The 11,172-nt window shown below is 39.6% G+C and overlaps 1 protein-coding gene across 1 annotated transcript in view; it reads right to left on the bottom strand.

The window, feature by feature from the left end:
* SDCBP (syndecan binding protein) overlaps nucleotides 1-10,829 on the bottom strand; it is a 31,828-nt gene extending 20,999 nt beyond the window's left edge. Inside the window, exon 1 of the mRNA XM_082364685.1 lies at nucleotides 10,669-10,829. The gene's annotated coding sequence lies outside the window, so the exon portion shown is untranslated. The remainder of the gene's footprint in view (nucleotides 1-10,668) is intronic.
* Nucleotides 10,830-11,172: the final 343 nt, after the last annotated feature.

An 11,172-nucleotide genomic window follows, 5' to 3' on the forward strand; every position in this document is an offset into this window, starting at 1 on the left:
AATGCACCCCAGACTCCCTATAAAAAAGGTCGATTACCTTATCTTCAAAGCTGGGGCCTGAAGAGCAAGCAGGCTTGTAATTAAACACACACCCAGGGGCTATAATTCTCTCCAGAAACTGGGAGGGCCAGCAGGTACCATCTGTGCACTCCCCATCTGTCCCATCCGAGGCAGCCAGCGTCTCTGAGGAAGGACCTAGTGCCAGCGTACACGTCTGCGGCCCACAGGGGACATCCCTGGCTAGCCTGGCCCCGGTGGCCAGCGGGGCTTGTACTCACCAGTTCCACAGGACTGTAGCAAACAAAGCCACAGTTAACTGGCAGTCTTACCAGGGCTCAGTGCGGAGGGAGCAGACAGAAATGCCTATTTCCCAATCTTCCCCTGAAACAGGTAAATTCACGTACTTTTAAAACTGCTGCCTGAGAGTGTGGCTTCCCAACGGCCTGAATCTCGGTGCTGACCGCGATCCTCCCCTTCGGGCCAGTGACAGACCTTGACAACCCTCAGCTATTGGGAGCCAAAAGCAACAAAGGAGGCTGCTTGGAAAGCTGAAAGGTTATGAGATACAACCAAGAGCTAGTGCAGGGTCGAACGAGAAGGCTCATCTATATGAGGCCAGTCCTTTAAGACTGGGAGAGGTGGCTGTTTTATCTAAACAGAGAGAGCCAAGGAAAATGAAGAACCAGAAGAATATGATCCAAACGAAAGCCCAAGATAAAAGCTCAGTAAAAAAGACCTTAATATAAGTGATTTACCTGATAAAGAGTTTTAAATAACAGTCATAAAGATGCTCACCAGGCTCAGAAGAACAAGGGATAGACAAAGTAAGAATTTCAGAAGATAACGAAAATATAAGGAGGCACCAAGTAGAAATCATAAGGCTAAAAAATACAACAACTTAACTAAACAACACAATAGAGGAGTTCAACAGCAAACCAGACGAAGCAGAATAAAGGAAGAAACGAACCTGAAGACAGGGCAGTGTAACTCATCTGATCAGAGCAGCAAAAAGAAAAAAGAATGAAGGCAGCTTAAGAGACTTAGGAGACAACATGCTAACCAACATTTGCATCAGAACATTCTCTGAAGGAAAGGAGAGAAAGAGGCAGAAAACTTACGTGAAGAAAGTTTCCTTCACATAAAAAAGAAGAAACAATGACTGAAAATTTCCCTAATTTTGGGAAGGAAACAGACATCCAGAGCCAGGAAGTTCAGGGAGTTCCAAAAAAGAGATGAAGATATCCACACCAATATGTATTATAATTAAAATATCACGACGAAGAGAGAATCTTAAAAAGTGACAGGAGAAAAACAACTTGTTATGTACAAGAGAACTCCCAAGAGACTATGAGCAGATTTTTCAGCAGAAACCGCAGGCCAGAAGGGAGTGGCATGATATAACTCAAAGCGCTGAAAGAAAAAAACTGCCGCCAAGAATGCTCCACTCAGGGGACTTCCCTGGTGGCGCAGTGGTTAAGAATCCGCCTGCCAATGCAGGGAACATGGGTTTGAGCCCTGGTCCGGGAAGGTTCCACATCCCGCGGAGCAACTAAGCCCGCGCACCACAACTAGTGAGCCTGAGCTCTAGAGCTCGCAAGCCACAACTACTGAGCCCACGTGCCACAACTACTGAAGCCCACGCACCTAGAGCCCATGTTCCACAACAAGAGAAGCCACTGCAAGGAGAAGCCCGCGTACCGCAATGAAGACCCAACGCAGCCAAAAATAAAATCTTTAAAAAAAAAAAAGATACTCCACTCAGAAAAGTTGTCCTTCAGATTTGAAGGCAAGGTAAAGAGTTTCTCAGATAAGCAAAAGCTAACAGAGTTCACCACTAGACCAGCCTTATAAGAAATTTTATAGAGATTTAAGTTGAAACAAAAAGGTGCTAATTAGTAACAGGAAAACATAAAGTATAAATCCCAATGGTAAAAGTAAATATATAAAAAAAATTCAGAATAACCTAAAGCTGTAAACGTGGTGGATTAATCACAAAGCTAGAATAAAGGTTAAAAAACAAAAGTTAAAAAACAAACAAACAAACAACTAACTACAACCATTTCATTTGTTAAGAGAAACACAGATAAAAGGATGTAAGCTGTGACATCAAAAGTATAAACAGGAGTGGGGGATGTAAAAATGTAGTGACAAGGATGCCCACCTTGTCACTTTTATTCAAGATACTCTTGGAAGTCCCAGCCAGAGCAACTAGGCAAAGAAAGAAAGAAAGGCACCCAAATTGGAAAAGAATAAGTAAAATTGTCAGTATTTGCAGATAAAATGTTACTAATATGTACAAAAGCTGAAAGAATCACCAAAAAACTGTTAGAACTAATAAATTCAGTAAACCTGGAAGATACAAAACCAATACACAAAAATCTGCTGCCTTTCTATACACTAACAATTAACTACCAGAAACAGAAATTAAGAAAACAATTCCATTTACAATTGCATCAGAGAAAAATTTAAATAAGGAGGTGAAAGACCTGTACACTGAAACTATAGCACATTGATGAAAGAAATGAAAGACAACACAAATAAATGGAAAGATATTCCATGCTCCTGGACTGGAGGAGTTAATACTGTTAAAATGTCCATACTATCCAAAGTAATCTAAAGATTTAATGCAATCTCTGTCAAAGTTCCAATGGCATTTTTAAAAGAATGAAAATAAACGACCCTAAAATTTGTATGCAATCATAGAAAACCCCAAATAGTCAAAGCAAACTTGAGGGAAAAAACAAAGCTAGAAGCATCACACTTTCACTTTGAACTATATTACAGAGCTATAGTAATTGAAACAGTATGATACTGCATAAAAACACACACATAGACCAACAGAAGAGAATAAAGAGCCCCAAAACAAACCCATGCATGTATGGTCAATTAATTTGTGACAAAGGTGTCAAAAATATACAATGGGAAAAGTACATTCTCTTCAATAAATGGGAAAACTGGACAACCACATGGAAAAGAATGAAATCGGACCCCTATCTCACACCATACACAAATATCAACTCAAAATGTATTAAAACTTGAACATAAGACCTGAAACCATAAAATTTCTAGAAGGAAACGTTGGCAATAAGCCACTTGACATTAGTCTTGGTGATGACTATCTGGATTTAACACCAAAAGCAAAGGCAACAGAAGAAAAATAAACAAGTGGTACTACATCAAACTAAAAAGGTTCTGTACAGCAAAGGAAACAATAAATTGAAAAGGCAACCTACGAAATGGTAGAAAATATTTGTAAATCACGTATCTGATAAGGGTTAACAGCCAAGCTAAAAAAAGAACTCATATAACTCCACAATGAAAAAGTGAAATAAAAAATCCAATTTAAAAAAGGGCAGAGGAGCTGAACAGACATCTTCCCAAAGAAGACATACAGATGGTCAACAGATACATGAAATGGTGTTCAATATCATCAGGGAAATGCAAATCAAAACCACAGTGAGATATCACCTCACAGCACAGGAAACAACTGAAATGCTCTATCAGAGAAGTAACCTAAAGTACTTCCATATGATAGTAAAGTAAAAACCTTCTTAAGGTCCTAAAACATTGTGCCTTCAAGTCCATAAGGATAACCTGAAAATCTTGCTAATAACACAGATTCTTGAGTCCTAGTCCCAGAAACTAAAAGAGTAAGTCTGGAGTAGAGTCCAGAAATCTGCCCTTTAACCCTTTGTATACCATCAGCGTCCAATGGACACAATTTAAAATTTTGACTTTCTTTTTTCAGAAGTTCTATTTCATGACTTTTATTCTTTCTTAGATAAAAGAAAGGGAGAGAGGGATGAACTGGAAAAAAAAATCTTTAAATAGAGTAAAATCACTCTACCCTACAAATATTACAAGGGTTCAACTGGACTCCTTTATGAATCTAAGATCTGTTATGGAATCTTAGTGAACTTATTTTTCCCATATCTTGAAAGTTTTGCTACTTTATCTAGGAATTACTTAATCATTATTCATCCATTATTCCCAAGTACGTTGAAGAAAAAACTAAAATGACAATAGGAACAAAAAGTAGAATCATTCTTATTCATTCTAGGAATACATTATGTCATCCTTCAGTATGTGTTGCCCAAAGTACTGCATCCTCTTCCAAAAATGTATAAAGTCTGGAGCCTTTGTATAAAGTCTTTGTAGCCTTTTTTCTAAACTGTATTCTTTGAACACAGTAGAAAATGTGGGATTTTTCATTTTTCACCCATGATGGCACAGAGAATAAACTGGAAGAAAACATTTATTAAACAAATCAGAGATGAATACAAAGAAACAAATAGCTGTACTCTAGACTTTTATGATAATGAGGGAATTGATCATAAGCAAACCTCAGACTATGACTTTTCAGATGAAGATATCCTAATTGAAATTCCTCAAACTTAAAGATCAATGAGTAAACAATGTGCCTGTACTTAATAAAAAAAATATGATTTTTCAGTTAGTCATTCCGAAGGAAGCACTTTATCATGCAATATTTTGAAACAAGTCCCTAGATCCTGTTTAAAAGGATATTTACCATCTTCTTTCCTCTTTTATATCTATACAGCAAAACTTACTTGATTTGGTTTGTAAGTAGCCAAATGAAGGCAGGTATTTAAACAAAGGTGACCAGATGAAAACAGCAATGTAGAGAAATTTTTAAAAATCTGTTGCACTGACTATTCTAATTGGTATTTATAAAAGTATAAATGAAAATTCTTTGCAAATGTAAGTTAGATGGTCATCCCTGCAAAATCATGAACCATGAAAGTTTGCAAAAATACTGCATTTTGACAACGCAAGTACAAAAATTACCAAACAGTAAGGTTAGAAAATATTAGAGATGGATATGAAATCTAAAATTGTGTTTTGACAACCAAGTGCATGAAGAAAAACAAAGTAATTATAAGCTAACATATATTAGAGATGTAATTGAAATCTGGAACAATATTTATAAAAAGGATATCTCCCAACTGTATCGATGACAGTTGATGAGCAATTAGTTATACTCAAAGATGTTGCCCGTTTCAGCTATATGTACCTTCAAAACCAGGAAAACTTAGAATAAAATTTTTGGTTTCTTACGTTCAAGTTGTTATTAAAATTCTGTTTCTAGTAAAACCGTGTTTCCCTATGCCTTTATTTTCACTTCTGCAAGTCATTCATAAAATGACCTAAATTATAAAAAATAAAAATAAAAAATATCCACTGGACCCAGAAGATAAATAGTAATGATCATGTTTTCTAGTACACTGTGGATTCATAAGCATTCCAGACGATTCATATATGGTGTCAAGCAACACACTTTGATAAAGTCCTAACAGTCTTCATGGCAGTGTTTCTCAAACTTGGCTCACCACCAGATCAGAATTATTTGGGCACTAGTTAAAAATACTTTACCAAGCTGACACAGATTTCATGGAAGGACGTAAGAATTATTCTTTTAATAAATATCCCAGGAGACTATGATGATAAGCAATTGAGAAATATGGTCATATGAACTCTACTCTAAGTATAACTTCGTTTTACCCATAAGATTCCATTTCCCACCTATTGAACTGGCAAAAATCCAAAGCTGGACAACACTCTCTGATAATGAGGCTTTGAGAAACACTCATACATTACTGGTAAAACTGTAAAGTAGTATAATTTCCACAAAGAGTGAGTTTGCAATATCTACCAAAATTGTAAATGCAGATACCCTCCAACCCAGCAATACCACTTCAGGTTTTAGTCTATAAATATACCTACATACAAAAAGCAACAAATGTAAAATTTTATTCACTGAAGCACCAACTGTAATAGCAAAACTCTTTAAACAAAGGAGGAAGTACTAGATACACAAAATAGTGAATGAGGTCCAAAATATTATCATTAACTGGAAAAAACAAAGCATTATTTCGTGCAGTATATAAAGTATGCTCAAATTTGTGTTAAAAGGAAGGGGGAACTTAAGGAACCAGAAAAAGAAACACAAACTAAACCCAAAGCTAGCAGAAGTAAGGAAGTAACAGAGATTAGAACAGAGATAAATAAAATAGAGAATAGAAAAAATAAAGAAAAATCAATGAAAACTAAATTTGGTTCTTTAAAAAGATCAACAAAATTGACAAACCTTTAGCTAAATGGACTAAGAAATAAAAGAGAAAACTCAACATGTTAAATGAAAGTGGGAATACTATCAGTTTCTACAAAAATAAAACATTAAGTCTCTCTACAAGAGAGCACTATAATCAACTGTACACTAAAAAATTGGATAAACTAGATGAAATGGACACATTCCTAGAAACACAAAACCTATCAAGACTAACTCAGAAAGAAATAGAAAATCTAAATAGACCCATAACTAGTAAAGAGACTGAATCAGAATCAAAAATCTCTCAACAAGGAAAAGCCCTGAACCTGATAGCTTCACTGGTGAACTCTACTAAACATTTAAAGAATACCAATCCTTCTCAAAATTTTGCAAAAAAATTGAAAAGGGGACTCTTTCATTCTATGAGGACAGCATTACCCTGATACCAAAGCCAGACAAAGACACAAGAAAGAAAACTATAGACCAACACCCCCTTATGAACATTGATGCAATCCTCAACAAAATACTAACAAACAGAATTCAACAGCATGTTAAAAGGATTAGACACCTTTTAACAAATGGGATTTATTTCTGGAATACAAAGATGGTTCAACATATGAAAATTGTTCAAAGTAATACATATCAACAAAATGAAGTGAAAAAAACACAAGATCATCTGAATTGATGTAGGAAAAGCATTTGACAAAATTCAACACCGCTTTATGATAAAAACACACAACAGAATAGGAGTAGAAGAAAACAACTTCCACATAATAAAAGCCATATATGCAAAACCCACAGCAAACATCATACTCAATGGTGAAAGACTGAATATTTTTCCACTAAGGTCAGGAACAAGACAAGCATGCCCACTTTCAACACTATTCTTCAACACAGTACTGCAAGTTCTAGCCAGAGCAAGAAAAAGAAAAGGCATACAAACTGGAAGAGAAGTAAAATTATCTCTGTTTTCAGATATGACCTTTTATGTTTAGGGTTTAGAAAACCTTAAAGACTCCACAAAAAAGCATTAAAACTAAAAAACAAATTCAGCAATGTAACAGGATACAGTTAATGCACAAAAATCAGTTGCATTTTTATACGTAAATAACAAGCAATCTAAAAAGGAAAACACAAAACCAAATCCATTTACAATAGCATCAAAAAGAACAGACTACTTAACGAATCTAATCAAGAAGGTAAAAAACTTGTACAATGAAAACCACAAAACACTGCTGAAAGAAATTGAAAACAATCTTAGAAACAAAACTGGAGAACTCACACTTCCTGATTCCAAAATTTACTATAAAGCTAGAGTATTCAAAATGGTAACTACTGAAGCCCGCGCACCTAGAGCCCGTGCTCCACAACGAGAAGTCACCGCAATGAGAAGCCCACACACCGCAACGAAGAGTAGCCCCCGCTCACTGCAACTAGAGAAAGCCCACGTGCAGCAACAAAGACCCAGCGCAGCCAAAAATTTAAAAAACCAATCAAAATGATATAGTATTAGCATAAAGACAAACATAGACCAATGGAATAGAACAGACAGCCTAAAATAAACCCTCATATACATGGTCAAATGATTTTTGACAAGGGTGCCAAGACCATTCAATGGAAAAGACAGTCTTTTCAACAAATGGCGCTGGGAAAACTGGATATCCACATGCAAAAGAATGAAGGTGGACCCTTACCTAACACAATATATACAAAAGTTAACTCAAAATAGATCCAGGATCTAAAGGTAAGACCTAAAACAATAAAACTCTTAGAAGAAAACATAGGACAAAACATTCCTGACATTGGATTTGGCAACGGTTTCTTCGATATGACACCAAAGGCCCAGGTCACAAAAGAAAAAATACATATTGGACTTAATGAAAATTTTTAAAAATTTGTGCATCAAAGGACACTATCAATAGCGTAAAAAGGCAACCCACTGGGAGAAAATATTTGCAAATCATATCTGATAAGGAATTAATATCCAGAATATTTAGAGAACTCCTAAAACAAAAAAACCAAAATAGGCAAAGAACATGAATAGACATTTCTCCAAAGAATATAGAGGAACAGCCAATAAGCACATGAAAGGATGCTCAACATCACTAATCATTACGGAAACGCAAATCAAAACTATGAGATACCACCTCACACCCACTAGAGTGACAACTATCAAAAAAAGGAAAACAAGTGTTGGCGAGGATGTGGAGAAATCAGAACCCTTATTCACTGTTGGCGGGAATGGAAAACGGTACAGGTGCTATAACACACAGTATGGCAGTTACCCCCATAATTAAAAATAGAATTCTGTATGATCCAGCAATTCCATTACTGAGTATACACCCAAAAGAATCGAAATCTGGATCTGAAGAGGTATTTGTATACCTACATTCACAGCAGCATTATTCGCAACACCTCAAACGCGGAAGCAACCCAAGTGTCTATCGACAGATGAATGGATAAACAAAATGTCAACACATATATATGCGCACACGCACGCGCACACACAATGGAACTTTATCCTGCCTTAAACATGGAAGGAAACTCTGCAATGTACTATTGATACAACATGGATGAACCTTGAGGACATCATGCAAAGCGAAATAAGCCAAACACAAGCAAGACAAATACTGTGATCCCACTGGCATGAGGTACTTGCAGTATCAAAATCATAAAGACACAAAGTACAGCGATGGTTGCCAGAGGCTGGTGGGAGGAGAGAATGGGGCGTTACTGTTTAACGCGCAGAGATTTCAGTGTTACAAGATGAAAAGACTCAAGGGGATGGACGGTGGTGATGACTGCACACCAATGTCAGTGTATTTAACGTCTCTGAACTGTACACTTAACAATGGTTAAGACAGTAAAATTTACGTGTACTTTACCACAATTAAAAAAAAGAGAAAAACAACAGAAGGGGGGGAAATATATTTATATGTTTGTACAGGTATAAAATATCCCCGGAACGATACCTAAGAAATGCCGAACAGCTGGCTCCTACAGGAAGAGAATATGGTTGGCTAGAGGACCTTGAAGGAAGGAAGCTTTACACTGTATATCCTTTTTTGGCTTAAATGTTGAAACCTGTAACTGCTTACCTCCTCAAAAACTAAATAAATGTGCAAAAAATCTTGGCAGCACTTGGAAAAAAATGAATAAATGTGACTATAACTACGACTAGATGTAACAGTTGTTATTTGGGGGGGGGGAATCTTTCTTTTTAGAAACTTAATGGCATTTACTACCTAAATAAGTACCTAAATCCCACAAAAACAGTAAAGAAAAAATAGTTGAGTCATGCTCAATTTAAGGAACTGTTTACTGAATAGTACACTCAACCGCCAACTGTTAGTAAATGCTTCCTCTTTTAGTCACGATTTTCATATCCTTTCTTATAATGACCAAACGTAACTATAATTTAATGGTGTCAAAATTAAATGTGGATTATAATAGAATGACTCTTTCCTGAACCTATTAAAAGACATTCTATTTCCTTATTTTTATTCTGCAGCACAAACTATCTGATCTATAATATTTACACACCGTTTAAAGAACAGAAGTTTTGTAGAACGAAGTTGGTAACAGAGAAAATGGAAAAAACCCACATTTTTACCGTTTGCCCTCAACCTCAAAGAGAAAAACTTAAAAGAATGGACACATTTTATTTAATCATTTGTATATACTGGCGATAAAGCTAACCAGGCTGCGGCTGGGTTCCCCTGTAACTTTTCTTTTTAATCAACTGTTTCTTCTTCTTTGAAACAACTGGATGTTGTGAGTTTCGTAAACCAAACGTACTTCCTAAGAGAGGTACGTAATATTAAAAATAACCGTGAACGGCTGTGCAGATTAATATACACACACCAGATAAACCTAGAAATCTCCCGATAAAAACTGGCACCTTAGGAGCCTCCCTGCTTAAATGAATCCATTTTGGTAAAAAGGGAAAACTTCATCCATATCCACATGCCTCCGCCTGCCCCTCGTTACAAGCGAATCCTGAAACGAAAGCTCAGAATCGCGACCCTCAAGGAAGCGTTCCTGCTGAGCGCACCCTGCCCGGGGCGTTTCTCCCTTTCCTCCAACTTCTCCAGAAGCCAGCGCCCCGCGAACACCTCTCCCCCTCCCCCTCCCGAAACGCAAGGCTTCGCCCGCCCAACACCTCCTTCCTCCGTCCACGTCCCGACGTTCCGAAGCGGCCACCGAGGAAGGCGACTCAGCCCAGCCCGGGGACGCGGCACCGGGACGGCCCGCAGCCGGCGACTCTCCCCTCACCGGCCCCGGGGAGCTCACCCGACACGAACAAAAAGGGTCGAGGCGGACGGGGACTGGGGACGGCGGGCGTCGCCCCCGGCCGGGCCCCAGGCTCGCCCTCCACCCCCGGACGGGACCCCGAAACCTGCAGGGTCGTGGGCGCTCGGAGGGCGCCGCTCGCCCAAACTTTCGCCCCGGGGTGGGCCGGGCGCCGGGAAGGGCGCGGAGCAGAGCCCACGGAGGGGAAGGCGGCATCGAGACGCCCTCCGCCCAGCGGCCCGGGGCCCCACGCCCGCGCCCGAGACGCCGCGTGAGCGTCCCCCGTTCCCCCCAGGGCTGCTCACCGAGGCCGCAGGGACCCACGCGCTGCAGCCGCCGCCGGTCACTGGCTCAGACTTCCGAGACTCAGAGAGAAGAGGACGGTGCGCGCCCGAGAACCGCCCCCCCCCGCTCCGCGCGTCCCCGCCTTCCGCCCGCGCCTTCCGCCCACGCCTTCCGTCTCCGCGCTCGGTCAGGTGACCCGCTCCCCATGGTAACAGGGCGGGGGCGGGGCGAGGCGTGCGCCTGCTCCGCCGCTCCCGCCGCTCCCGCCCACCTGCTCCGCTCTCCAGACAGTTCCCTGCCTAACGGCCGGGTGCCGCCAGCTCACTGCTGTTCATCCGCACTCACGGTCAGTTAGTCCCCATCACCTCCGACACATCGAGAGTCCTGAGAACCTACCGTTCGCCGATTTCCCAGCCAGCTCTAAACTTCCACCACACCCACGGGCTCTGCAACATTCCTCCCGCTAACCCTTCTCGACTCCTGCCTTCTTTGCGTTACAACTTTTTTCTTTGGCATTTATTACT

This window comes from Balaenoptera borealis (assembly GCF_965194805.1).
Source record: "Balaenoptera borealis genome assembly, chromosome: 17".
NCBI lineage: Eukaryota > Metazoa > Chordata > Mammalia > Artiodactyla > Balaenopteridae > Balaenoptera > Balaenoptera borealis.